Genomic DNA, 26,586 nt, shown 5'->3' with positions numbered 1-26,586 from the left:
CTTTATTAAAGAGATGGGGTTAAAGTTTGGAACTGAGGGGTATGTGGTACCTATCTTTGTCACTGCCCACCTTGTAAAAGTCAGGAAAAGGGGAAAAAAGCCTTGGTAATAGATTATAAAACTATTACTATACAGCAGTTGGCCTCGAGGATATGCAGACCAGATAATTTGTTTTTCCATACTTCCCTTACCTTATTTCCATAAGAGTTTATATCTTCTAAATAGGATCCCTCTCTGGAGAGCTTTCTAATAAACTGTGTTATAAAAGTAAGAGAGTGTCTCAAGTCTAAAACAAAACTCATTACACCTTAAAGAAGAAACAACCTAGAAAAAATTTATTTTATGAAGACCTCCTCATTAGTACCTTTGCATGCTTATTAGTACTATTTTATGCAGAGAACTCTATTTACCTTGTTTTTAAGGAGATGATTTTGCAACTGTGTAGGGGTAAAAGCATCTGAGATATACAGACACAGGCAAAGCAAAAGCATGCATGCCTCATGCACATGTATGTGTGTGCTCATGTGTTTGTGGCCGGGGGTAGAACGTAAGAGGTGTATACCAGGGACAGAGGAGTCATGCAGAGATGCCTTGAATAAACTATTGACTTGCAAGTACAGGAAGACCTCTGCCCATCTGCTTTGCTTCACCCTAATCATAGATGCACCCAGTGGGCTTCATGTCTGGCCAGTCTCAATGTATCATTTACATAATTTACATTTACATTGCTGAAAGGCTACCCCTCCAATACAACGATACCTTCATTCTAGGAAAGGAGAAGACACCACGATTAAAAGGGTGCGAGAGCTCAGAGGAAACATGTGTGGCTGAAAGAGAAAAGTATTAGAACCTTTAAGTCAGCCTCTGTTTTAGAGTAAATAGTAATGTGAAATAAAAGGGGGGAAGGAAAACTGTTTCAAAACCAGTCTCCAAAGCTGGTCTACATGCTTCCAAGTCCCCAAAGTAAACGTTGGAAATGTTTTCTCTGTGGAGACATCTTGTGGTCTAAAGAGACTGGCCTTTGGTGACACAAAGGCTTGGGTACAATCCCTCTTCTTTGACTTCTTAGCTGTTCTATCTGTGTATGTTTCTTTGGCATTTGGATTGCTAATTTCACCATTCTTAAAGAATAGTAATGTCTACCTTATAATAATATTGAAAGGGTGAAGAGAATGGCGTGTAAGATTTGGGCATTATGTGCCTGCCACATATGAATTAAATGAACAACAACTAATTTTTCTCAGCAAGTCATGCTAAAAATAATAATAATAATCTAACACTGCCTGTATGAACTCATTTAACTCTTAAACCAAATCAGGAAGTAGTTACTTTTATGCCCATTTCACAGATTAGAAAATTGAGGCATAGAGAAATTAAATATCTTTCCCAGGGCTATAGAAGCAACAATTAATTAATTAATTAGTTAATTCTGAGCCAGAATTAACTCTGAGGCAGTCTGCCTACAGAAACTAAACTTCCAGGCACTGTTCTCTACTCAATAAAATGTGACTATCAGTAGGTAGTGTTATCACTACTAATTCTGTCTTCTTGTCCTACTGGGATATTGTCACATCTGATCCTCTTCTTAATTTTACCTTTAAAAAACCCCTTAATTTAATACTTTCTTTTAGGATTAATACCCTTTAATGATTATGTGTTTATAAACGATTCTCTTCCAGTAGAACTTGTTGCACACTATTATGAATATCGTCCAAATTCTCCAGAGATTTAAGATACAAGTTAAAATATTTAAACGTCAGCATATTAATTTTTCTATAACTCTATGCAGCAAAATGGCTGTATGTACAATTTATGTACATAATAAAATCTGTGTAAACACATGCTGGTGACCTACTTTCCTCCAAGCCTGTCTTGTTTTGTAATATCTACACTACCTTTTTTGCATCAGGAAAAAAATGTTTGCTTTATTTCATTCCCCTGATTTCCTCCTCCCTGTCACATTGAACTAAAAAACACAGTAGAATGAATTTCATATCACACAACGTGTGCTTCAGTATTGAACCCAGCTGTCTCATCCTAGGCAATATGTCTCAATACAGAATCCATTTCCTTATCTGGGAGGAGTTTTGGAAAACAAGTCTTCCTTCTTTTTTGTAGCTTTTTATTTGAGAGCTTAGCAGAAATAGTATAAAACAATTCACTGTCAACTTTTCCAGAAAAATCAATGCACAGCTTACTTCCCTGTCTCTACCCTCCAGATTTTATTATATATGACAATGGCCTTATTTCTATGAAGAACAGTGATACATTATTTCCGTTACTTTCTCTACATTGCAGCTAATGTTTCACCTTAGTGGAAGGATATTGGTTACTAAGACCCTATCTGGGCTCATCCTGTACTGTCATGCATTTATTCATCGAAACTATTACACAGCCTTTAAAAAGAATGTGGTAGTTTTATATATTCTGACATGAAAGGATGCTCAAGATATATTGCTTTTATAAAAAAGCAAATTGCAAAACAATATATTTACCAGGCTCTGATATTTTTGTTTTCAAAAAAAAAAAAAAAAAAGTAAAATGATCCCATGTGTATGTGTGTATATAGAAAAAATCTGGAAAGATGTATTCCCAAATGTTAACAGTTACCTACCTCTGAGAAGTAAACTTACTTGGGTATGAGGTCAGTGAGGGACAAGATGAAGCATTCTTTCTTACTCATATACTTTTGTATTGTTTAGTTTAATATAGTTTTTTTGTAATGTTGTTTTGTACTATACAGTATTATTATAGTAATTAGAAATATACAATTTATATCATATCTCTTATTATAGGATTCCGTGTATATGCAAAGACCAGTGGGGCAGTTCTGAATTTGATGATACTGTAATCTAACAGATGGGATAAGACAAGTAGAAACAATCATTATAATACGAAGAGACAAAAGTAATCAGTTCCATAAGAGAAGTGCACATATATTTGAGATTAGGAGAAAATCACTGGGCATATTGAGGAGATAGAAACAGATAAGTGCTATTTGATTGTGAAAGAAAGGGTTTTAGCAGGCTGAGGTATTTAACTCTCTTTTCTCTTTTGTTGCCAGTGTGGAGAATATGTTATGTGCTCAATAAATGAAGATTGTAGGAAAGAGAAAGATGGAAGGGAGATATGAAGTATAATGAAATAATCACCTGGTCATAGAAATTTAGAGCTGGGCAGAATATAAAGATTATCTCGTTTCATGCTTTAATGCTCTTCAGAAGAATGTTATGATTCCATCGTGGTGCCCCGTTGTGTATAGGATCTTAGCATACGATTTTTTTCCTCTTTTTTAAATTCAAGAACATTCACCTTTTCACTTAAAGGGATCACTTTACGGCTTTTTTTGGTGACATATCCAAATTGCCAGCCTCACTACTCTTATGCTTCGGGGACATTTTTAAATAAAATAAGGACTGCTTGAACACAAGCTCTGCGATACCCTGATAGTAGATCTGATAACTGAGAAGGCTACTAAGTGACTAGCGGGCAGGAAGCACTGAAGAAAGAGATGATTCAGGTCTTAGGCAGGACAGAGCTGGACTGTGCGAGATTTTATCACGCTGCTCAGAATGGCATGTAATTTAGAACTCATGAATTGTTTACTTTTGCATTTTTTTCATTTAATATTTTTGGACCATGGTTGAACTTGGGTAACTGAAAGCACAAGAAGCAAAACCGGTAGAATTGGTGGGGGCAGGTGGGTGGGTGGTTAGTGTATTCTCATTCTTCCTCTCTTCCTTGAAGATGTTGAATTTCTGAAGGCCACGGCCGATTCATTTTAATAGCAAAGGTTGTCTGAAAAGGATTCCTGAAAGAATTTATAGTCACCTTCAAGCCTGTGACTTGTACCTGTTTCATGAGTTTTTAAATTGGGGTCATAGAAACTCCAACACATACTATGTATTAAGCGGTAAGATTGTGTTCCACTGCTTATAATTTTTATGGGTTTACATAGTCGATTTAAAGGTTATCTTGCTTTAATTCCTGTGGTAAATTAGCCAGAATTTGGTATCAAATTAGGAAGAAAAATAGGTGTTTCACTAGCTGATTTGGTAGAGTATGGCCAGTGGAAGAGAGAGACGGCCAAGATGAATGTCACTGATGAGAGCATGGCTCTTCCAACAGACAAAATGAGCATTGATGCCCAGTTCAACTTGCATATGAACATTGAGGATATACAAGCTGAGATGAATAGGAAGAATGTAGAAGTCTACATTGTGAAATGTGCCATCTCTTTTATTGGCGAGCATTAGTCAAAAGTCAAGTTAAATGTTATATTAAATGTTAATATATGGGCCAAGATTACTAAGAACAGAAGAATAGTCTTGACTTATGCTTCAAAACTATCCACAAAGATCTTTCCTGGAGCATAATTTCAGGGGAAAAAAATGATCAAGCGATTGTATCACACCTATCAGATGTTTACAGAATCATCCAAGGACTGAGAGCTAACTGCTAAGCTTCCCAGAGGTGCAGGGGAAGGGCAGGCACCTCAAGAATCTATGTCACTCCCCAGGCAGAGAGCTTTTGGGAGACAGAGGTTCTAGCTAAATTGTTCAAATTGGGCTATTGTTAATAGAATCAACAGACTTCAAGTTATTTCAGCCCATTGGTTTCTTAATGCCAGAGGCAATTTCTTTGTCTCCTTTCCAATGAAGGTGGGAAAATAATGGATCTGTGTTTTGCAAGTCTTGCAAATTTGTAAGTTTCAGTGCTGAAAGTGAACTCCCTCAGAGGAGCGGTCATTAAAATTATTCTTGAAAATAAAAGTCTCACAACTGAAAGATGAAGATAAAATACCTTCTCTTCAAATTATACGATCCAAATGTATTGCTGAGGCATCTGTGAATACTAAATAATTCTAAGTTTTTAAAATTACAAATATTAATGATAAAGGCTTAAACTCTTCCCCAGCTATTAATAACATATTCCCTTGTTTGCTGATAATCGGTTGATTGAGAGAATGATTCTTTTTTTTCTTAACACCTTTATTGGAGTATAATCGCTTTACAATGACGTGTTAGTTTCTGCTTTATAACATAGTGAATCAGCTATACATTTACATATGTCCCCATATCTCCTCCCTCTTTCATGTCCCTCCCGCCCTCCCTATTCCACCTCTCTAGGTGGTCACAAAGCACCAAGCTGATCTCCCTATGCTATGCAGCTGCTTCCCACTAGCTATCTATTTACATGTGGTAGTATATATAAGTCCACGTCACTCTCTCACTTCGCCCCAGCTTACCCTTCGCCCTCCGCATGTCCTCAAGTCCATTCTCTAAAACTGCGTCTTTATTCCTGTCCTGCCCCTAGGATCTTCAGAACCATTTTTTTTAGATTCCATACGTATGTTTTAGCATATGGTATTTGTTTTTCTCTTTCTGACTTACTTCACTCTGTATGACACACTCTACGTCCATCCACCTCACTACAAATAGCTCAATTTTGTTTCTTTTTATGGCTGAATAATATTCCATTGTATATATGTGCCACATCTTCTTTATCCATTCATCTGTCAATGGACACGACATTTAGGTTGCATCCATGTCCTGGCTATTGTAAATAGAGCTGCAATGAACATTGTGGTACATGACTCTTTCTGAATCATAGTTTTCTCAGGATATATGCCCAGGAGTGGAATTGCTGGATCACATGGTAATTCTATTTTTCGTTTTTTAAGGAACCTCCATACTGTTCTCCATAGTGGCTGTATCAATTTACATTCCCACCAACAGTGCAAGAGGGTTCCCTTTTCTCCACACACTCTACAGCATTTATTGTTTCTAGAGTTTTTGATGATGGCCATTCTGACCGGTGTGAGATGATATCTCATTGTAGTTTTGATTTGCATTTCTCTAATGATTAGTGATGTTAAGCACCCTTTCATGTGTTTGTTGTCAATCTGTATATCTTCTTTGGAGGAATGTCTATTTAGATCTTCTGCCAATTTTTGGATTGGGCTGTTTGTTTTTTTGATATTGAGCTGCATGAGTTGCTTGTATGTTTTGGAAATTAATCCTTTGTCAGTTGCTTCATTTGCAACTATTTTCTCCTATTCTGAGGGTTGTCTTTTCGTCTTGTTTATGGTTTCCTTTGCTGTGCAAAAGTTTAAGTTTCATTAGGTCCCATTTGTTTACTTTTGGTTTTATTTCCATTTCTCTAGGAGGTGGGTCAAAAAGGATCTTGCTGTGATTTATGTCATAGAGTGTTCTGCCTATATTTTCCTCTAAGAGTTTGATGGTGTCTGGCCTTACATTTAGGTCTTTAATCCATTTTGAGTTTATTTTTGTGTATGGTGTTAGGGACTCTTCTAATTTCATTCTTTTACATGTAGCTGTCCAGTTTTCCCAGCACCACTTATTGAAGAAGCTGTCTTTCTCCATTGTATATTCTTGCCTCCTTTATCAAAATTACGGTGACCATATGTGCATGGGTTTATCTCTGGGCTTTCTATCCTGTTCCATGGATCTATATTTCTGTTTTGGTGCCAGTACCATACTGCCTTCATTACTGTAGCTTTGTAGTGTAGGCTGTAGTCCGGGAGCCTGATTCCTCCAGCTCCGTTTTTCTTTCTCAAGATTGCTTTGGCTCTTTGGGGTCTTTTGTGTTTCCATACAAATTGTGAAATTTTTTGTTCTAGTTCTGTGAAAAATGTCATTGGTAGTTTGGTAGGGATTGCATTGAATCTGTAGATTGCTTTGGGTAGTAGAGTCATTTTTACAGTGTTGATTCTTCCAATCTAAGAACATGGTATATCTCTCCATCTGTTTGTATCATCTTTAATTTCTTTCATCAGTGTCTTACAATTTTCTGCCCACAGGTTTTTTGTCTCCTCTTAGGTAGGTTTATTCCTAGATGTTTTATTCTTTTCTTTGGAATGGTAAATGGGAGTGTTTTCTTAAGTTCACTTTCAGATTTTTCATCATTAATATATAGGAATGCAAGAGATTTCTGTGCATTAATTTTGTATCCTGCTACTTCACCAAATTCATTGATTAGCTCTAGTAGTTTTCTGGTAGCATGTTTAGGTTTCTCTATGTATAGTATCATGTCATCTGCAAACAGTGACAGCTTTACTTCTTCTTTTCCAATTTGGATTCCTTTTATTTCTTTTTTGTCTCTGATTGCTGTGGCTAAAACTCCCCAAACTATGTTGGATAATAATGGGGAGAGTGGGCAACCTTGCCTTGTTCCTTATTTTAGTGGAAATAGTTTCAGTTTTTCACCATTGAGGACGATGTTGGCTGTGGGTTTGTCATATATGGCCTTTATTATGTTGAGGAAAGTTCCCTCTATGCCTACTTTCTGCAAGGTTTTTATCATAAATGGGTGTTGAATTTTGTCGAAAGCTTTCTCTGTATCTATTGAGATGATCATATGGTTTTTATTCTTCAGTTTGTTAATATGGTGTATCACGTAGATTGATTTGCGTATATTGAAGAAACCTTGCATTCCTGGGATAAACCCCACTTGATCATGGTGTATGATCCTTTTAATGTGCTGTTGGATTCTGTTTGCTAGTCTGTTGTTGAGGATTTTTGCATCTATGTTCATCAGTGATATTGGCCTGTAGTTTTCTTTCTTTGTGACATCTTTGTCTGGTTTTGGTATCAGAGGGATGGTGGCCTCGTAGAATGAGTTTGGGGGTATTCCTCCCTCTGCTATATTTTGGAAAAGTTTGAGAAGGATAGGTGTTAGCTCTTCTCTAAATAACAAGTGAGTCCTTAAAATTGCATTTTCTTTGGCAGGACGATAGGAATGTTTGTAGTGCTGGAATGGAGTTAATGGAGAATCGTGGTTAAGAACATGGATTTTGAAGTCAGGCAACAGAGAATTGTAACCCAGTACAGTCATTTGTGTGGCACTGAGCCACTCACTTAAACGCTTCAAGCATCAATTTGCTCCTCTAAACTCAGGTGCAGAAAATCAGCTGCCTGCAGAGATTCTGTGAGAACAGAACATTCCAAGTATGCCTGACACCCATGAGCACTTAGTCACTGAGCATTTCCTACTCCCAAGGAGTTAGCTAAGACTTCACTGGTATCACCTCATAAGGAATGACTCCATGAGATAGATATGATTTTGTTGCCATTTATAATTAAGAAAACTGAATTTTACAGAACATTACAGAAAATATAACTATAGGCACACATTTAGGCCAGAGTCTGAATGTATGTTTATGTCTACTTTCAACACCTCCTAAGCATGCCGCTATTCCTTTTACACCTATGATCTTTCTGTCACTATGAAGTAAGTTAAGTGTGTCATTGCCAACATAGGAAATTAGTCATACAGGCTCTTGGGCATTAAATGACTCGCTTATGGTCACATGGTTAGTAAGTGGAGGAACCAGTTTGGAGACCCAGGTCTGTGTGATACTACCTTGTCTTTATTACTGGTATCTCCCTCTCCTTTACTCTTTGAATTCTCCATCTGAACACACTCTGTCCTTCAGGACTCTTTCTGCAATGTAGACCCCACACTGACTGTGCCCAGAAGTAATCCCTCAATGACTTCACATTACCTATAGAGTAAAGCCAAACAACTTTTTAGAACTTGCCAACCTCTCCCTGGTCAGAATCCTGCTTCCCTCTCTAGTCTCACTTCTTGGTGTCCTGCCTGCCAATGCCCTTGAGTACATCCTCCAGCCTAATACACTACTTGTATCTCTGACATACTCGCCATGTTGTTTTATGTTTTTCTGCATTTGATTCATTCCTGAATGCGTTTAACCATTTCGTCTACCCTGTGACTTCCTATTAATCTTTCAAAACCCTTCTGAAGTTCTGGACCACAAGTAAAATTGGCCATTCATAGTGGCAACCATCAAAGTATGCTACTTGGCCTGCTGCTGGAAACATAATTGATTGACAGCCCTAGCTGCTGCTTTCTGTATCCACCAGAGCTTTTGCTACTAGGCTGTGCTTCCATTGGGCTGCTCCCAGCCAATGACTGCTACTGGCTCAGGCCCATTCTTGTGAACTACAAGACTCCTCTGATGGGGAACTGTAGCTCTAGGACTGCCCATTGGCTTAGCTGAATCTTTCTTAAAAATGTGCTGCAGTTCCAGAATCTTCCATCCAACCTTCTGGCCTTCTGTTCTCCTTTACACGTGTCAGACTTCTGCTGTAGTTTGAAAGCCCTCCAGTCTTTCTCTTGATCATTCACCCTTTATCCTTCACAGGCTTTCCTGATAAATTTCTTATATGTCTATTCCCATCTTGGTGTCTGCTTCTTGATGGACCTGAGTAAATATAGCCCTGCAGGTGCCTTTCTCTCTCCTGTACACATACCACCACGAATAAAATATTGCATTTGTTATTTTACTTTTCAAATATGAGGCCAGTAAAATTAGGGAAAACATTGTATTACTTCTTTTATTTTTAGCCCTTAGTATACTGTTTGGTACTTAGTGAGTATTTAATGAATTTGCATAAATGAATTCTAAAATTATGATGTCATCTAACATGAGTTTATTTAGTTCAAAACAAGCAAAATTGTGTGTTAACTTCTCAGCTAACACTGCCAATCAATGTGAAGATACCTGGGAGTTACTTTATGGTCACTAATGCTAGACTTGCATTTCAGAGTATTGCCATTTATCTTCTATAGGCCCAAAATATTTTCTTGAGTTCAAATGAGTTTTTATGCTTATGAACTTAATTTAACTAAACTTTAAATCTTGAAATCTCACTGAATATCTCTCATCACTAAATGAAGCAGCCTTGATTAATCACTCTGAGCATTTCAAAATATTCTGTCAGTTAACCTATATTTAACATAAGCATGTGTAAAATCTATATGCGAACATTCATTAGTAGGAAAGCATATTCTTAGAGAGCTATAAATTCACATAGTAATTCTTCTTAATATTTCAAGTGAGGAGAAGGATATAGAACATTTCTATTCATTACTGGTAAATCCATTACAAACCTGTTCTGATCCACACAGCAATAGAATTTATTATTTCTTTGTTGTTGGGTTATTTATGCTAAAAAGGAAAAAAATAATTAAATATTCCATTTACCATTAAATTTTCTCTTCACACAAAATTACACTGGTTTGGCCACAAACTAAAATCCTATGTCATTGCTTGATTCTAGATAATTTTTTACTTTGTTCCACTCTATTTTTCATACTTGGGATCTCTCTTAGAATTTTTCAGTATAATCTCCTAAATGTTTTATCTTGTTCATGTTCTATAGATAATGATAATAATAAATACCATTTACTGAGTCTATTATGTGTACCAAAAATTATGTCTTAAATGCTATCATCCCAATTTTCCAAATGAGATACTAAGAATCAGAGAAGTAAAATAACTTGAAGGTGATTGTACAACTAGTAAACGGATTGTCAGTGACCTGAACCAAGATTTGCCTAATTTTTGTATTATCTAATCTTAGTTTAATTGTCTAGAGTTTTGACTATAAAATTTGAACAATAGTCTATTAAATTGAAAGCATACACTGTTCCTCTAAAAGCCTTGCAGTTTCCTCTAGAGGAAATAGAGAGCCACTTGGCTTCTAACACAGAGGAAAATAATGTAATTTGATAAATACTTTAAAAAAGAACATGTCAGAAGGAGACAGTTTAAAAAATGTAAAGGACGTCATATAAAACTAGAAAAAAGGGTGACTTGGAAGCTAGTTACTGACAAAGTCTAAACAAGAAGTGGTTAAGGTCTGATTTAATAGTGTCAGCAAGGGTATGGACAGGAGGAAGATAAGACTGGAGAAACATTTCTAAAACCAGTGGCTCAACAATGTATGGACCATGGGATTTTTGGTCAGATTCCCTAGTTACCCTGCATCTGTATAGAGATAATAACATCTATTTCAAAGTTACCAGGAGCTTCAAGTAATAGTATACTATCATAAACTTGTATGTTACATACTGTGAGTCTAGGCATTTCCATGGGGAACTTTATTTATTCTAGGAATTTACTTCTCACAACAGCTCCAGTAACTAAGTATCATCATTACCAGTTTTACAGATGAGGAAACTGAGGCACAGTGAGGTGAATTTTTAAAAAGTGATGGAGACAGCTGTGGTAACATGAGATTAAAATAATAGCAGGTATTATATGTCTGATACATAGAAGGTGCTTTATAAACGACTATAATTAGCCACCTGGACTAATGCCCTTGAAAAGGAGAACCAAATCTAACTCATTTTTGAACAAGGTAATCTAGAATCTAGAGTGGGCAGAACCTCTTGATTGGGTCATCATGGACACAGCACAGGTACTGTCCTTGGTCCTGAAGATCTGGTGGCAAACCAGCCCCTGCCTTCATGATATTTTCCTTCTGCTGGAACAGATGTTCTGATGACTAGGGGGGTGAGTAAAGGGAGCATAGTTGGAAAACTATTGCTAAATTATTTTCTGTGACATATTTTTTTCCTGTAAACATTTGCTCAGAAAGCTGACACAGGAATAAGACACTGTAAACTTTCTCCATTTTACAGCCTTTTCAGTGAGGAGTAGGGAAACAAATTGGTTTCAGATCCTTTCTTGAGCCTTTTCCCTTTTCATAGAGTTAACTTTTAGCTCTGCCCTAATATAGGCCCCAAAGCTAGTTACAAACTAACTTATTTTCTGTTATATCCTCAGCTCTTAAAATAGTACCTAAAACAGTCAGCACTTAATTACTGTGTATTGAATGAATAGATGAGTGAATGAATAAATAAAGGCATTTTTCATTTTTCAGACTATCCATTCTTTACATACAGTAAGTTGATCTCTAAGGGGAAAATTGAGTATTTAAGGTTAATTACTAACTAGAATGTATGCTAGGATTTATGTTGTGCAAAAAAGATATAACAATTTGAAAGTGGTTCTTAAGAGTCATTTATAACAAGCTCTGAGGAGATAATTTTTGTAAGCACCAAAACCACAGCATCTCTGAATTTCAGAAGTGTCATTATGCCATCCTTTTTAAAAAATTAAATCTCACTTTCAAAATTCAGATCACAAACAATTTTGTAAAGACATTAATGGTCAAAATGGATGTGTCACTCAGTCTTACATCATGCCCTACAAATCATGAGAAAACTGTTCTATGTTTTCCTATCTCATCCTTGTCCATGGACACATATAGTATGTACATAATTTTAGAAAATATGCCATTTTGAAATTCCCTTCTTTCATGTGATATTATATCATGAGCATGTTTATATAACACTATGCAATTATATGATTATCTTTTTCATATCTGGATGATATTTCCTCTACTTGCCCCAGTCCTATGTGGCCACCCACTCACTTACCTTCAGCAGAGCTGTGGAATTTTATCCATTCCCAATCGTGTCTAAAATATACATTTGCAAGAGAAAATCTTGCGAGCATTCTCTAGTTGGCGAAGAGCTTGAAATCCATACAATTAAATAATTCTCTCCATTTAAGGATAAAGACAGAGAAACTGAAGGGAGCTGTGGGAAGCAGAGTGGTCTGGTGAGAACGGTAGAGGGCCGTGTGGAAGTCCTGTAGATGTGATGTTAATATGTAATCTCAGGCCATCACTTACATCCTTTGTGCCTCAGTGTTCTTGAGTCTGCCTCACTTTAGAGTAATTTGGGGGAATGTAATGTTTATCTACCTACGATGTCCTGCCTGGCTCAAACTACTCAATGGCATTTCCAAACCAATCTGTACAACAAGAGAATCAAAATAAATCATGGAACGTGCTAACCGCGATATCAAACGCATTGTGTATGTTCAACATATTCTACATGCCGCTGTGATTTTTATTATAGTGATAGTGATTTGAATCCAGTCTCTACTTGGTGTGGGATAAGTGTATGGTAAAATTATTCCTTAATTTGTTGTCAGGTAGAGTGAATTATCTATAGGATTTCCTTACCCTTCTCTTGGAACTTATTTATATGAGAATTCAGGATCGTTGTAGTGCTTTCGACTAAATGTGGAAAGGTAAGAGAGAGATTAAGGGTTTTTTTTTTTTTTCATGCCAGAATAGTTGTTTATCAAAAGGAAACGAACTGTCATAACTGGAGGAGGACTCAGGCTTGTTCATTCATTCTTCTCCCCCTTCCGCTAATGCACGATCGTTACTGATAGAATATTCTCAAGTGATTCTTTTTAAGTGACTCTAGTAGTGGCACTTCCAATTAGATTGATATTTGTCATAACTATTTTATTGGCTCTTGATAATAATCACAGAGTGAATTACTGCTCTTACTCTCCAACATCACAATGAATCAGTTCACAGAGGCAATTACAAAGAAGAGTGAATTACTATGGAGACAGAGTAACTAGTCTCTCTCAAGTAACTAGATGCTGTGAAGTAACCAGATCCTAAAGAATGTTAGCATAATATCAGTTACTCTGTTTTGTAACTCATTATTAGGCTTACAGATACTAAACTTTTTCATTTCGCTGTAAAAGTGAATGGCTTTTAGGGACTCTACTGTATTGGCTCCAAATGAAGTATTCTGAGGATGGCAGGATGGTAACTATAGTTAAAAATACAGTGTTGTACACCTGAAAGTTGCTAATAGAGTCAACTTTTAAAGTTCTCATCACCAGGAAAAAAAGCCACAATGTGAAGTGATGGATGTTAACTAAATTTATTGTGGTAATCATATATATTGTGGCAATATGTACATATATCAAATCATTATGTTGTACACTTTAAATGTATACAATGTTGTGTGTCAATTATATCTCAAGGAAACTGGGAAAAAAATAAAAAATAATAATTTTGAATTAAAAATAGTTTTTGTGTCACAAATGTGCCTAGGTTAACAGCTCAATTTCACTACTTACTAGTTGTGTGTCCCTGTACAAATTGCTTAATCTATCTATGCCTGTTTTTCCATTTTTAAATGGAAATGTTTACAGCTGCACCCATGCAACATTATTTGAGAATTAAATAAAATAATACAGGTAGTCATTTAGGGTAGTACTCTGTGTACAGTAAGTGCCCCAAACTGTGATATTATATATACCAGATATATTTTTCTGGCTCTATAAATCAGGCAAATATAAATTACTTATTTTTAGGTGTTAATAAAAGTTATTGTGGTATAAAATGGCCTACTTTAGGGTCTTAAGATCCAACTTTCATATGGAGTTCAGCAAAAATTGACTTTATGAACTAAGTCAGATCTCCAAAAATCACTGAAACTAAGCTGTATGTGTAAAGTGTAACAATACACAATTGTATCAGGATTGAGGTAAGGCTCAGCTACATTGTATATTCAAGTTACCGCATCTTGCTTAATACCTTTTGATACTCAAATAATATTTTTACTGATTGTCCCATTTTATTACCTCAGCTCCCTTGGAAAAGCAATTGAGAAGATGTTACTACACTAGTTTCATAGCTAAGGATCTGAGACTCAGCTAGAATGAAGTTACATAACCAAAACGCAGTAGAACAGGAACTAGAACCTAGGTTCTCTCATGTCAAAAGAATAAACTCCTTCAAGTAAATCTGAAATCTGAAAAGGAATATATGTAAATATATATATGTATATGCACATGTATAACTGAATCACTTTGCTGTACACCTGAATCACTGTAAATCAAGTATACTTCAATTTAAAAAAAAAAAGGAAGAGAGGTCTGTGAGCTAACATGGGCTTAACTTATGTAGGATCTCACCAACTCTTTTTAGAGATTTGGGCTTTTATTAGAATGAGGTGGAAGCTGCTGGAAGCTTTTGAGCACAGAAAAGACATAATCTGATTTACCTGTTAATGGAAACATTCTAGCTGCTATTTTGACAATAGACAAAAAGAAGGAATAGAGTAAAGTAGGTCTCCATTGCAATGAAACTTAACAGAACTTATAGTGGCTTGAACCAGAATATTAGAAGTGAAGATGGAGAAAAGCAGTCATAGTTTAGACACATTTTGTATACATTTTGAAGTTAGCACCAATGGCATTCATTAATACACTTGCTATGGAGTATGGGAGAAAGAGTGGAGTCAAGTTTTTTTGGAATGAGAAAATGGTTGGATGAAGTTGTTTCTCTGAGAAGAAACTGTAGGATGAGCAAATTGGTGGTGACAGCAAGCTCAGTATATGCTCATTTTAAATTGCCTATTAGAAGTCAAAATGGGGCTAGCAAGTAGAAAGTTGCTTATAAGTATGGCACTCATGCAGAGTTCGGCACTAAAATAGAAATTTGGCAATCCCAGATGTAAGGATGATCTTTAAAAGTTTAAGCCTGGATTGGATCTGGTTGGGAGTTAGTCTAATAGAAAATAAGAGATGTTCAAGATGTGAGCCATGGTGTATTGTGTTATTACAAAGCTGGGGAAATGAGGAGAAAAACCTCAGAGGAGACAAAAAAAGTGTAATCCATTGAAGAAGGAAAACTGGAGAGAATGATGTTTTGGAAGACAAGTATAAAAAGTGTTTTAATTGAAAAGGAGTATCAGATTGGCATAGTGTAAGGCCTTGACGACAGCATTACTAATGTCTGATTTACACCAAGATAGAGTAAGGAACAATTATTCCTTATATTTGAATGTCCATTGTGTGTACAGGGAAGGTGGTGATTAAAGCAAAATAATAATATAGCAACAGCAAAAACACTCACAGATAAAAACATTCTCTCTGCCTTTAAAGCTCAAGGGCAGGGAGACAGAATTTGGAACATAGGTTATAAGTCTCATAATGCAAGACCATCAGCAGTCTGTGGGACTATATATATAGATAGATGAAGTAGAAATTAATTTTGATAGGCAGCTTCAGGAGGGAATAAAGGTCACATTTGAGCTGGGTATTAAAGAATGACTATCAGTTTGTCGGGTAGGAAATGGGAATGGACAAAAGAATAATGACATTTCAGGCAGAGAAGATGGCACAAGAAATGCCATAGAGGCACGAGAAGGCAGGATATGTACAGGGATGAGGAATTAATTCATTTGACTTGAAATAGAGTATGCAGAGTAAAATGGGGGTAAAAGAGCAGTAGATACACTTTTTTTGCCTTTATGGAAAATCTTGCTTAACAGTCCAGTAGAAAGAAAAACTTGATAAAGTGAGATATTTATCCAGAACCAAATATTATAATTACTATCATTTTTTAAAAAGCCTTTTATATTCTGGGAAAAGCCTCAAGGACAACATAGTGTAAAATGAATGTACCCTTGGAAAAATATATGGAAGTATACATTGTTCCCTGTAGATTACTCCATTAGGCAGATTTTAATTTCAAATAATTTTGCTTGGGCTCTTTTCTAACTTCCTTAAATGTAATGTGTTTTAATGTTATCTCTTTCCTAGAAATGGTTCTCTGTATTGTGAGGCTGCAAGATCTCCCAGGGAGAGTGGGACCAAACAGACCAGAACGTCTGACACACTGAATGTATGTGAGTACAATATTAACAGCATTTTTTTTTAAAAAAAGGAAAAAGAAAAATTGTCTTATATATGACTTAACATGCTTTGGAGTATATAGACTGTTTGTGAATTAATACGGCTAATTGCTGGATCCTTGCCATGGGCAAGCTCTCACTGGTGAGAGAGGGGTTTGTGTGTGCACCTGTGACGAAGGCTTGATTTCTCCTCTAAGGATACGCATTCCATTTTTAGCGGGAATTGCTGTCTCTGATAACTGCTCTGCTTCTAGTAAAACTTTGAAAGCCTGCTTTCTGACCACAGCTGCATATATGCCCACTTCGTCTGCTCCCAGATTCCTCCTGAACCCATTCTTTACCCTCCTTTTATCTTTCTCTGTCATTCTGGTCCTTCAGACACCACATTTAGTTTTATTTGCCTTCCTGAATACAACATCGGCCAACTGGACAGTTCTCCCTAACCCTCTTGTTCTCTATCAACTTTATGTCCTGCTATATTTACCTTGCCAATTGTCAAGTTAGTATTTATTTGTGTAATTATTTGATTATTTCATGTACCTTTCACTAGATCAATTGCTCCATGCAGACAAGGATCATGCTTGTTTGCTGATATAACACAGATGGTCCACGTTTCTAGGCTGCCTGCCCCTGCCTGTTCCTGAGTGCAATTTGGCCACTTTAAACGTTCACCCCTTTTTTGTGTGTGTCTTTTGAATATGTTTTATATACTTTGTCCCATTCTGTTAAAGGGAAAATCAGTGAAACTTTACACATTTAAATTAGTAATTGTGGGAATAATGCAATTAATTTATTATCTTTCTCCAGCTGGAAGCTCTTCTAAACCTTAAGTTGAAGTTTCAACTTTAGTTTTAAGGAGATGCTTCTCAAAGTGTGCTGTTTTCTACAGGTGATATGCAATAGAAATGCTGGTATTTTGAGGTTGATCTTAGAGTTCAAATTCATAACTTGAAGTTGTTTGTTCCCACTCTGGGGTCAAGAATGGTCACCAAGATTTAGAATGGTCTGGATGTTTGTAAGACAACTTCTGGTGACCTTTTGAGCCTGAGCAGCTTGCCTTGGCCAACTGGGTTTATCTCAGATCCACCTCCATATCAGGAATCCTAAGAGTACCAGGTGTCAGAACTTGCTCAGGGAACACCTGTGTCATCTGTCCCACCCCAGGAGACATACGTGTGCAGTTCTAATGGGCACAAGGGGAACTCATTGCCTTGCTGAAAACCCAGGGCTTGCACTGACTTCAGGCGTGGCTGGATTCAGGGCTCAAACAATGTCATCAGGACTCAACTTCCCTCCGTCTTGAGGTTCTTCCACTGAGATAGTTAAGATGTCAGGAGATCCAAGGTGGCCCCAGTCAGCTCTGTTTTCCCTTACTCTGGCTAAGAGGAGACAGTATCTCCAGACTCTGTATCTTCTCAGCTCCGAATCCAGTCAGGAGAGAATCGTGCCTTCTCCCTTACAGCATTTCCAGGTGTCATTAAGTCTCATTGGCTCTGGGTGGGTCACATGCACATTGCTAAGCCAATTACTGTGACTGTGGAGATGCAATGTACTGATTGGCTTAGGCCTATGTCACATGCTTCCTCCTCAGAATTCTTCCCAAATGGACAGCTTTCTCCCCTTCCCTTATGGTCTCCTGCTGTATTTCCTTCTGGTCTCATGGGACCATCACACACCAGTGGCTGGGAGGTGCAATTACCTGGCTGTCTGGGTGGGAAGCAGCCCGTATATCCTAGTGGCTTTTTTTTTTTTTTTTTGAAATACCTTCACTTTATTGCACTCATCTCATTATAAATTTGTTTACTTTACACATTTGTTTTTCATACAAGACAGATGTTTAAAGGGCAAAAGTTATTGATCATTTTTAACAATTTTATAGTGGTATAATTCATAAACCATACACTTCACACATTTAAATTGCACCATTCAATGGTTTTTAGTATATTTATACTTTTGCCACCATCACCATAATCTAAATTTAGAACATTTTCATTACCCCAAAAATAAACCCTGTACCCATTACTTATTCCCCCATCCCACCCCTATGCTTACACTTGCCCACAGCCCTGGGCGACCACCAATGTATTTGTTTCCACTGATTCTTGATACTTCAGAATATAAGTATCCAGGTAATATTGGAATCATACAGTATGTAGTCTTTTGTAATTAGCATCTCTCACTTAGCTAAACATTTTCAAGGTTCATCCATGTTTTAGCATATATCAGCAATTCATTGTTTTTATTGACAAATAACATTCCACTGTATAAATAATCCACATTTATCAATCAGTTCATCAGTTTATGGACATGTTGACTGTTTTTTACTTTAAAAAATTTTATTTTGTATTGGAGTATAGTTGATTAATGCTGTGTTAGTTTCAGGTGTACAGCTGCATGATTCACTTATACATATACCTGTATCTCTTCTTTTTCAAGTTCTTTTCCCATTTAGATTATTACAGAGTATTGAGAAGAGTTCCCTGTGCTATACAGTCGGTCCTTGTTGGTTATCTTATTTTAAATATAGCAGTGTGTACACGTCAACCCCAAATCCCAACCTATCCCTTCCCCCTCCCGACTCTTCTCCCGGTAACCATAAGTGCATTCTCTAAGTCTGTGAGTCTGTTTTTGTTTTGTAAGTAGGCTTGTTTGTATCATTTTTTTAGATTCTGCATATAAGTAATATATGATATTTGTCTTTCTCTGTATGATTTGCTTCACTTAGTATGATGATATCCAGGTCCATCCTTGTTGCTGCAAATTTATGGTTGTTCAAAATCTCTGTACATTTGGGGCTCAAATCGTCCACAGATTGTCTCAGTTTAAAACAAAACAGCGTCTTGCTTTCTAGAAAAGATGAGGCTATCTGTTATGAACATCACTGAATTTTTCTTCTTTAGACCTTAAAATATCTCTGTATCTATCTATATAGTCTATTTCCTGTTTCCCAGAAATAACTTTTTATACATATTAGATTTTAATCCTAACATTTTACATTTCCTTATCAACTTTATTAAATCAGCTATTCCTTCCTGATTTGCATTTCTCCATTTTTCTGATTCTTTCCACACAAGCAAAAAAACAATCATGCTTTTATGTCCTTTATCTTGGAACAAATTCAACCAACCAAAATCAGAAAAAAACAAGCCTCCTTCATCTCACTATTATCTTATTTTTCCCCCCCGCTTAGCCACTTTTACCCATTCAAAGTCTCTGTAGAACTGTCAGTGTTCTTTGCCAATTCATGTTAAATTCAAGAAAAGAAGGGGCTATTTTTATTTTTGTAGTACAGTGTACTTCCAGTACCTAGCACAATATCTAAAATGGTAGGGGCTCAATAACTAAACGAGTTAATTTTAGCTACGCTTTCACATCCCACTCTCCACCTGAGTGTTAAAATTTTGCTTCAAGCACTGCTTAAATTAATCTTACCAAAATAACTAACCAAAATAGCTCCTTTCTCTGTTATTCAGTCCAGGACCATGTTTCAAATACTCCTCTTATAGTTATATCCTAATCTATCTTAATTACCATTAACTGTGTGTATGCCTCATCGCTTCATCAAAGCCTCAGCACCTAGAGCTCAGGACAATTAACCTGGTGTTCCCTTAGCCCCCACAACTCTTAACAAAGTGCTTACTAGTCAGTATTTACTAGTGAGTTGAATTCATACCTTTAAATATTGAAGGGGCTTCTAGCATTGCTCTGACAACATTACTATTACCTTTGATGAAATACTTTGTGCCTAAAATAAAAATGTGAAAATATAATTGGCTAGCCTTTTATAAAACATTTTAAATCACTAAAGTAATAATTTTTTTAAAACCCTATGCTGAATGAATCATAATATATGTGTTTTGTATTTATGATCACTTTATTTCAACAATTAGAAATATTTATCCATATGTATATTATATGTACACATACATACATACACACAAAAACATTGCTTGTAAACCACTTGATAAACGAATAACCATTGTTTAAATGATTTCCAAGAAGATAAAATTCTCTTCCAGGTTCTTTAAATGCACCCAATAAATTCACACAAGAGAAAATAGAAAATCTCTTAGAAATTGTTTCAGGAACCAACAGAGACTTAAGAATTACTCTAAACACTCCCAAACTCATTCTACGAGGCCACCATTACCCTGATACCAAAACCAGACAAAGATGTCACAAAGAAAGAAAACTACAGGCCAATATCACTGATGAACATAGATGCAAAAATCCTCAACAAAAGACTAGAAAACAGAATCCAACAGCACATTAAAAGGATCATACACCATGATCAAGTGGGGTTTATCCCAGGAATGCAAGGATTCTACACAGACAACATCATTCTGAATGGTGAAAAACTGAAACCATTGCCTCTAAGATCAGGAACAAGACAGGGTTGTCCACTGTCACCACTATTATTCAGAATAATTTTGGAAGTTTTAACCACAGCAATCAGAGATGAGAAAGAAATAAAAGGAATCCAAATTGGAAAAGAAGAAGTAAAGCTGTCACTGTTTGCAGATGACATGATACTATACATAGAGAATCCTAAACATGCTACCAGAAGACAACTAGAGCTAATCAATGAATTTGGTAAAGTAGCAGGATACAAAATTAATGCACAGAAGTCTCTTGCATTCCTATACACTAATGATGAAAAATCTGAAAGAGAAATTAAGGAAACACTCCCATTTACCTTTGCAACAAAAAAAATAAAATACCTAGGAACAAACCTACCTAAGGAGACAAAAGAACTATATGCAGAAAACTATAAGGCACTGATGAAAGAAATTAAAGATGATACAAACAGATGGAGAGGTATACCATGTTCTTAGATTGGAAGAATCAACACTGTAAAAATGACTCTACTACCCAAAGCAATCTACAGATTCAATGCAATCCCTATCAAACTACCAATGACATTTTTCACAGAACTAGAACAAAAAATTTCACAATTTGTATGGAAACACAAAAGACCCCAAAGAGCCAAAGCAATCTTGAGAAAGAAAAACGGAGCTGGAGGAATCAGGCTCCCGGACTACAGAGTACACTACAAAGCTACAGTAATGAAGACAGTATGGTACTGGCACCAAAACAGAAATATAGATCCATGGAACAGGATAGAAAGCCCAGAGATAAACCCATGCACATATGGTCACCATAATTTTGATAAAGGAGGCAAGAATATACAATGGAGAAAGACAGCCTCTTCAATAAGTGGTGCTGGGAAAACTGGACAGCTACATGTAAAAGAATGAAAGTAGAACACTCCCTAACACCATACACAAAAATAAACTCAAAATGGATTAATGTAAGGCCAGACACTATAAAACTCTTAGAAAAAAACAGAGGCAGAACACTCTATGACATAAATCACAGCAAGATCCTTTTTGACTCATCTCCTAGAGAAATGGAAATAAAAATGAAAATAAACAAATGAGATCTAATGAAACGTAAAAGCTTTTGCACAGCAAAGGAAACCATAAACAAGACGAAAAGACAACCCTCAGAATGGGAGACAAATGAAGCAACTGACAAAGGATTAATATCCAAAAATTTACAAGCAGCTCATGCAGCTCAATATCAAAAATCAAACAACCCAATCCAAAAATGGGCAGAATATCTAAATAGACATTTCTCCAAAGAAGATATACAGATTGCCAACAAACACATGAATGGATGCTCAACACCACTAATCATTAGAGAAATGCAAATCAAAACTACAGAGGTATCTCCTCACACTGGTCAGAATGGCCATCATCAAAAAATCTAGAAACAATAAATGCTGGAGAGTGTGTGGAGAAAAGGGAACCCTCTTGCACTGTTGGTGGGAAGGTAAATTGATACAGCCACTATGGAGAACAGTATGGAGGTTCCTTAAAAACCTAAAAATAGAACTATCATATGACCCAGCAATCCCACTCTTCGGCATATACCCTGAGAAAACCATAATTCCAAGAGAGTCATGTACCACAATGTTCATTGCAGCTCTATTTACAATAGCTAGGACATGAAAGCAACCTAAGTGTCCATTGACAGATGAATGGATAAAGAAGATGAGGCACATATATACAATGGAATATTACTCAGACATAACATGAAAGGAAACTGAGTTATTTGTAGTGAGGTGGATGGACGTAGAGTTTGTTATACAGAGTGAAGTAAGTCAGAAAGAAAAAAATATATGGAATTTTAAAAAAAGAAAAAAATAAGTTTCTGAAGAACTTAGGGGCAGGAGAGGAATAAAGAGGCAGACATAGAGAATGGACTTGAGGACACAGGGAAGGGTAAGCTGAGATGAAGTGAGAGAGTGGCATGGACATATATACACTACCAAATGTAAAATAGATAGCTAGTGGGAAGCAGCCGCATAGCACAGGGAGATCAGCTTGGTGCTTTGTGACCACCTAGAGGTGTGGGATAAGAAGTGTGGGAGGGAGACACAAAAGGGAGGAGATATGGGGATATATGTATATGTATGGCTGATTCACTTCGTTATACAGCAGAAACTTACACACCATTGGAAAGCAATTATACTCCAATAAAGATGTTAAAAAAATAAATAAATAAGGGTAGATGGGGTAGGGGTGGGGGAAGGACCTCTGAGGACCTCAGGAAGATAAAGATGGAAAATGCAAAAGAAAAGTAAGACTATGGAGTGTAGAAGTGTCAGTATCCATATAACAGGAGTCCCAGAAAAGAGAAAAATTCAATAGGGATGAAAACACACACACCTTTGGAAAGCAGAGGCTCATAGATAAGACAACTGGAGCAGGAGATATCAATGAATCTTTAAAATAAAAGTTGTCTGATCAAGGACACAAAAATGAGCAAGGATTTGGAGTATTTGAGAAAGAGTTACAAGCAAGACGGGATGCTGTGTTGTCGGTGGCCTTCACCACGGGGAATGTGTCCAAGGCAAGCGAGGAACTGAATTTATTTTTCTTTAATTTTAAGAAATTTGAGTTTAAAAAGCTAATACTTGATTCAGGTATTGGAAAACTTTTAAGTATGCTTGGAACAACTTGGGTTTGTGAATCTCCTCTTGCAGTTGTAAATTGAAACCTAAATACAGATCAACTATATCTGATGTGAATTTAGTAATTATACTGAGATGCACTAGAAGTGTAACATTTACCTCAGGTTTCTAATGCTAAATACAGAAAAAAGAGAGTAAAATGTCTGATTAATACTTTTATGTTGATTATATGCTGAAATTATCCTATTTTGGATTTATTGAGTTAAATAAAATATGTAATTAAAATTTTAAAAAAACAGAATTACTCTACACTTGCCTTCCTGCTATACTCGTTTTTGCCTTTCCAAAATATGTTCTTATTTTTTATCCTGTTTGTTTCACTGCTTCTTCCAACTCACATGGATTTGCAGCCTGAGTTGAGAATATTTTCCCCAGGTCTGATTTTCTGAGACTCCTTTGGGACACTATGTCCAGTATGACCTGTGGGCTGAATGTACTGAAACCATGGATTAAAGTTTCTCCCCATGCACCTGGCTCTGGCCATTAGGAGAACGCACAGGTCAGTGGAAAGAGATTAGGCAAATCCAAAGTGATTATTTGGTGACTTACAGGCCAAGTACTTTATTGTTTAGTTAACATATCTGTTTCCCCTTTCGTTGTAACTTTGTATAAAGAGAAATAACTTACTTAAGAAAATATGGCGGATTCAACTTGTTTTTCTCCCTGCAAAAAGTCTTGAGTGTGACCTTCATGCAGATTTTGAGTTTGAATTCTATTACTTGTGTTATGCTCGCTCAGATGATCGTTGTTTATCATAGAGGCATCTGCAAAATCTAAATAATATTCAAAACAGTAACATTTTAAAAATCTAGAATCAGTATCAATTCAGGGAGAACCACAAAGGCTTATTTTGGGGAGGTCTCTCTGTTTCTAATTCAGTCACTTGGATGACTGTGTGATCTATGCCTCTTCTGTAATTATTTGGCATATGCATTCGGCCGATTCCTGCAACCCAGTCTGTAGAGGATGCATCAGACACACTGAACCAAAGGACCCCCAATTCTATTCATTTCATTCGGGCTTCATTTACTTTTTCGGTGGCTATGCTTTATTTGCTCCCTCTCTGCCACCCTGTTTTAGAGGCTGACCTGTACAGGCTAGAACAATGGGCTCTAGTCCCTCGACAGCCAATGGGAGGCCCCAGCAAGAGAAAGTAGGAAAGGAAAAGTGAGATCAGGATATTCATTCTCCAGGATCCCTCTCTGCAAGTTCATCAAAGGCTGGCTGGATCCCTCAGCCAAAGGTCTATTCCTTTCAAGGCTACCTTGTAGGCAAGAAATATGTAGATACTGCCTACATGCACTGCTTCGTCTCCCACACCCTTCAGACCTAGGGATCATACTCCTTTTTTCTTACTAGCTCAGAGGACTGCACTTGGCTTCTCTACATCCTGGTTACTTCTTTGTGAATAGCCTCTTTTAAAATATACCCTTCTCTAATTAGCTTAATATGAGTATGCCAGCTATTTCTTATCAGAACACTGGTATAAGGTCTCTTTTCGAGATTCTTTAATTAGCCTCATACTGACTACAGCTTTGCAAAGTGATCACTAGTAGTGGTGAGCAACAAATTAAATGTAAATATTTAGATAATAGGCATGAGCTAAGTGTCAAAACAGAAAGAGGTCTTGGGAAAATACGAGAAAATATTCCATTAGCAATGTTTGTTGTTTCCTTCTGAACATTTAGATTGAACCCTAAAACACATTCAGGAATTGAATTATTAGGAGGTGGTACCATTTTGCAGGTACTTTATCTTTTTTTCTGTTGATGGGTAGCACTGAAATTATGCTGAATCTGCCAGGATATATAAATCAAACTTTTACCAATTTAATTTTTCCTTTTAGAGGTGTTACAAGTTAATTGACTAATGGGGCCAGTAGCTGAGCTCTTTTGGACTTTGACAAAGGGATGAATCTGGTGGGAGGCCATATTTATCAAAAAAGAAGTTTGACTATATTAGTATTGTTGGTATTCAACAGTTCAGAAATATTTCTTAATGATTTGCTTATTTTTTTTTTTTTTGTATTTTTAAAGAGGAGGTGTCGAAATGCAACAGAATTGGATCTCTTTCATCTGAGAAAAACTTAAATGAGAAATATGCTTTTTTATTCAATTAAAAAAATTAGGCTCTGAACTTTTTTATTGTCTATTTTAAAGGAGAGAGGCAGTTCTTGATATTAAATTTAACACTGTTTATAATCACCTACCAAAACATTTCCACAGCATTTGAGTGTTTGAAATTTAGTTGCTTCTTTGAAATTATAAAAGAAACTATAGACCTATTAGAGAAAGTTTGAGAAATTGAGAAAAAAGTTTATAACTCTAACCTAGAACTATTATAATTTTAGTACATTGACCTCGATTTTCTTATATGGTTTTAATCTTAGTTCATAAACAATTATTTGCATCTATAGGCCAAGAATTGTTCCAAATTCCTACATAGTTTTATAATAATAAATTTTAGATATCTTTAAAAAACTTCTTTCCACAGAGTACATGTTCAATAAATGTTAGCTATTATTTAATGAAACAGATATTTAATGCAGTTTTAAGAAGAATGCTTTAGTTATAATAACATTCTTTGCTATCCACATATTTCCATATAATGAATTAGCAAATTTCATTAATTCTAGGATGTACATTTTTGCAAAAGTTTCAAACTCTAAAACTGAAGCATATTTTATTATAGTACAAAATAGTTTAATTTTCAGCATGTTTTCTTTTATGTGATGTGTAAAATAGCAAGGAGTCCATGATATCTAATATTTTAATTTCTGAGATTAGATTATCAGATATTGGTGATTGTGTGTGTATGTGTGTGTGTGTGTGTGTGTGTGTGTGTGTGAATGTGACAGTGAATACTGAAAGAAAGATTATACCTGCTCACTTACATGCTGTCTGGAAGTCCTTTCTGTTTTAAACCATGAAACCTGCTACCAAAAAAAAACCCCAAAATTTAGACAGTGAAACCAAAAGAAACTGGTTAATTTCATTGCTTGAGTTATAGTGTTTTTAAGAAAATATTTCTTCTACATTTCCCTTTTAAACTTTTAAACAGTGTTTGAAGTCAAGTATATTTGGGATCAATTTACAAAAGGAAAAATGTTTACATTGATTCCTTAGGTAAAAGTGTTAAAAATAGATGAAAAGTTTTGCCTCCCTCTAAGACAACATCTTCTGTTGAAAAATCAT

General features: G+C 36.1%; 1 protein-coding gene across 22 annotated transcripts in view; it reads left to right on the top strand.

Annotated features, from left to right (window-relative positions):
* Positions 1 to 26,586, top strand: part of LRRC4C (leucine rich repeat containing 4C) — a 1,217,033-nt gene that overhangs the window by 463,667 nt on the left and 726,780 nt on the right. For 16 of the 22 annotated variants that reach the window (XR_010841223.1, XM_067037027.1, XM_067037022.1 and 13 more), the window contains one exon: positions 16,262 to 16,343. The gene's annotated coding sequence lies outside the window, so the exon portion shown is untranslated. Of the gene's footprint in view, positions 1 to 16,261; positions 16,348 to 26,586 lie in introns of all 22 variants that reach the window. The other 6 variants (XM_067037026.1, XM_067037025.1, XM_067037024.1 and 3 more) reach the window with 1 other exon arrangement.

This window comes from Kogia breviceps, chromosome 7, assembly GCF_026419965.1.
Source record: "Kogia breviceps isolate mKogBre1 chromosome 7, mKogBre1 haplotype 1, whole genome shotgun sequence".
Taxonomy (NCBI): Eukaryota; Metazoa; Chordata; class Mammalia; order Artiodactyla; family Physeteridae; genus Kogia; species Kogia breviceps.
This window is presented reverse-complemented; position numbering and strand designations above follow the sequence as displayed.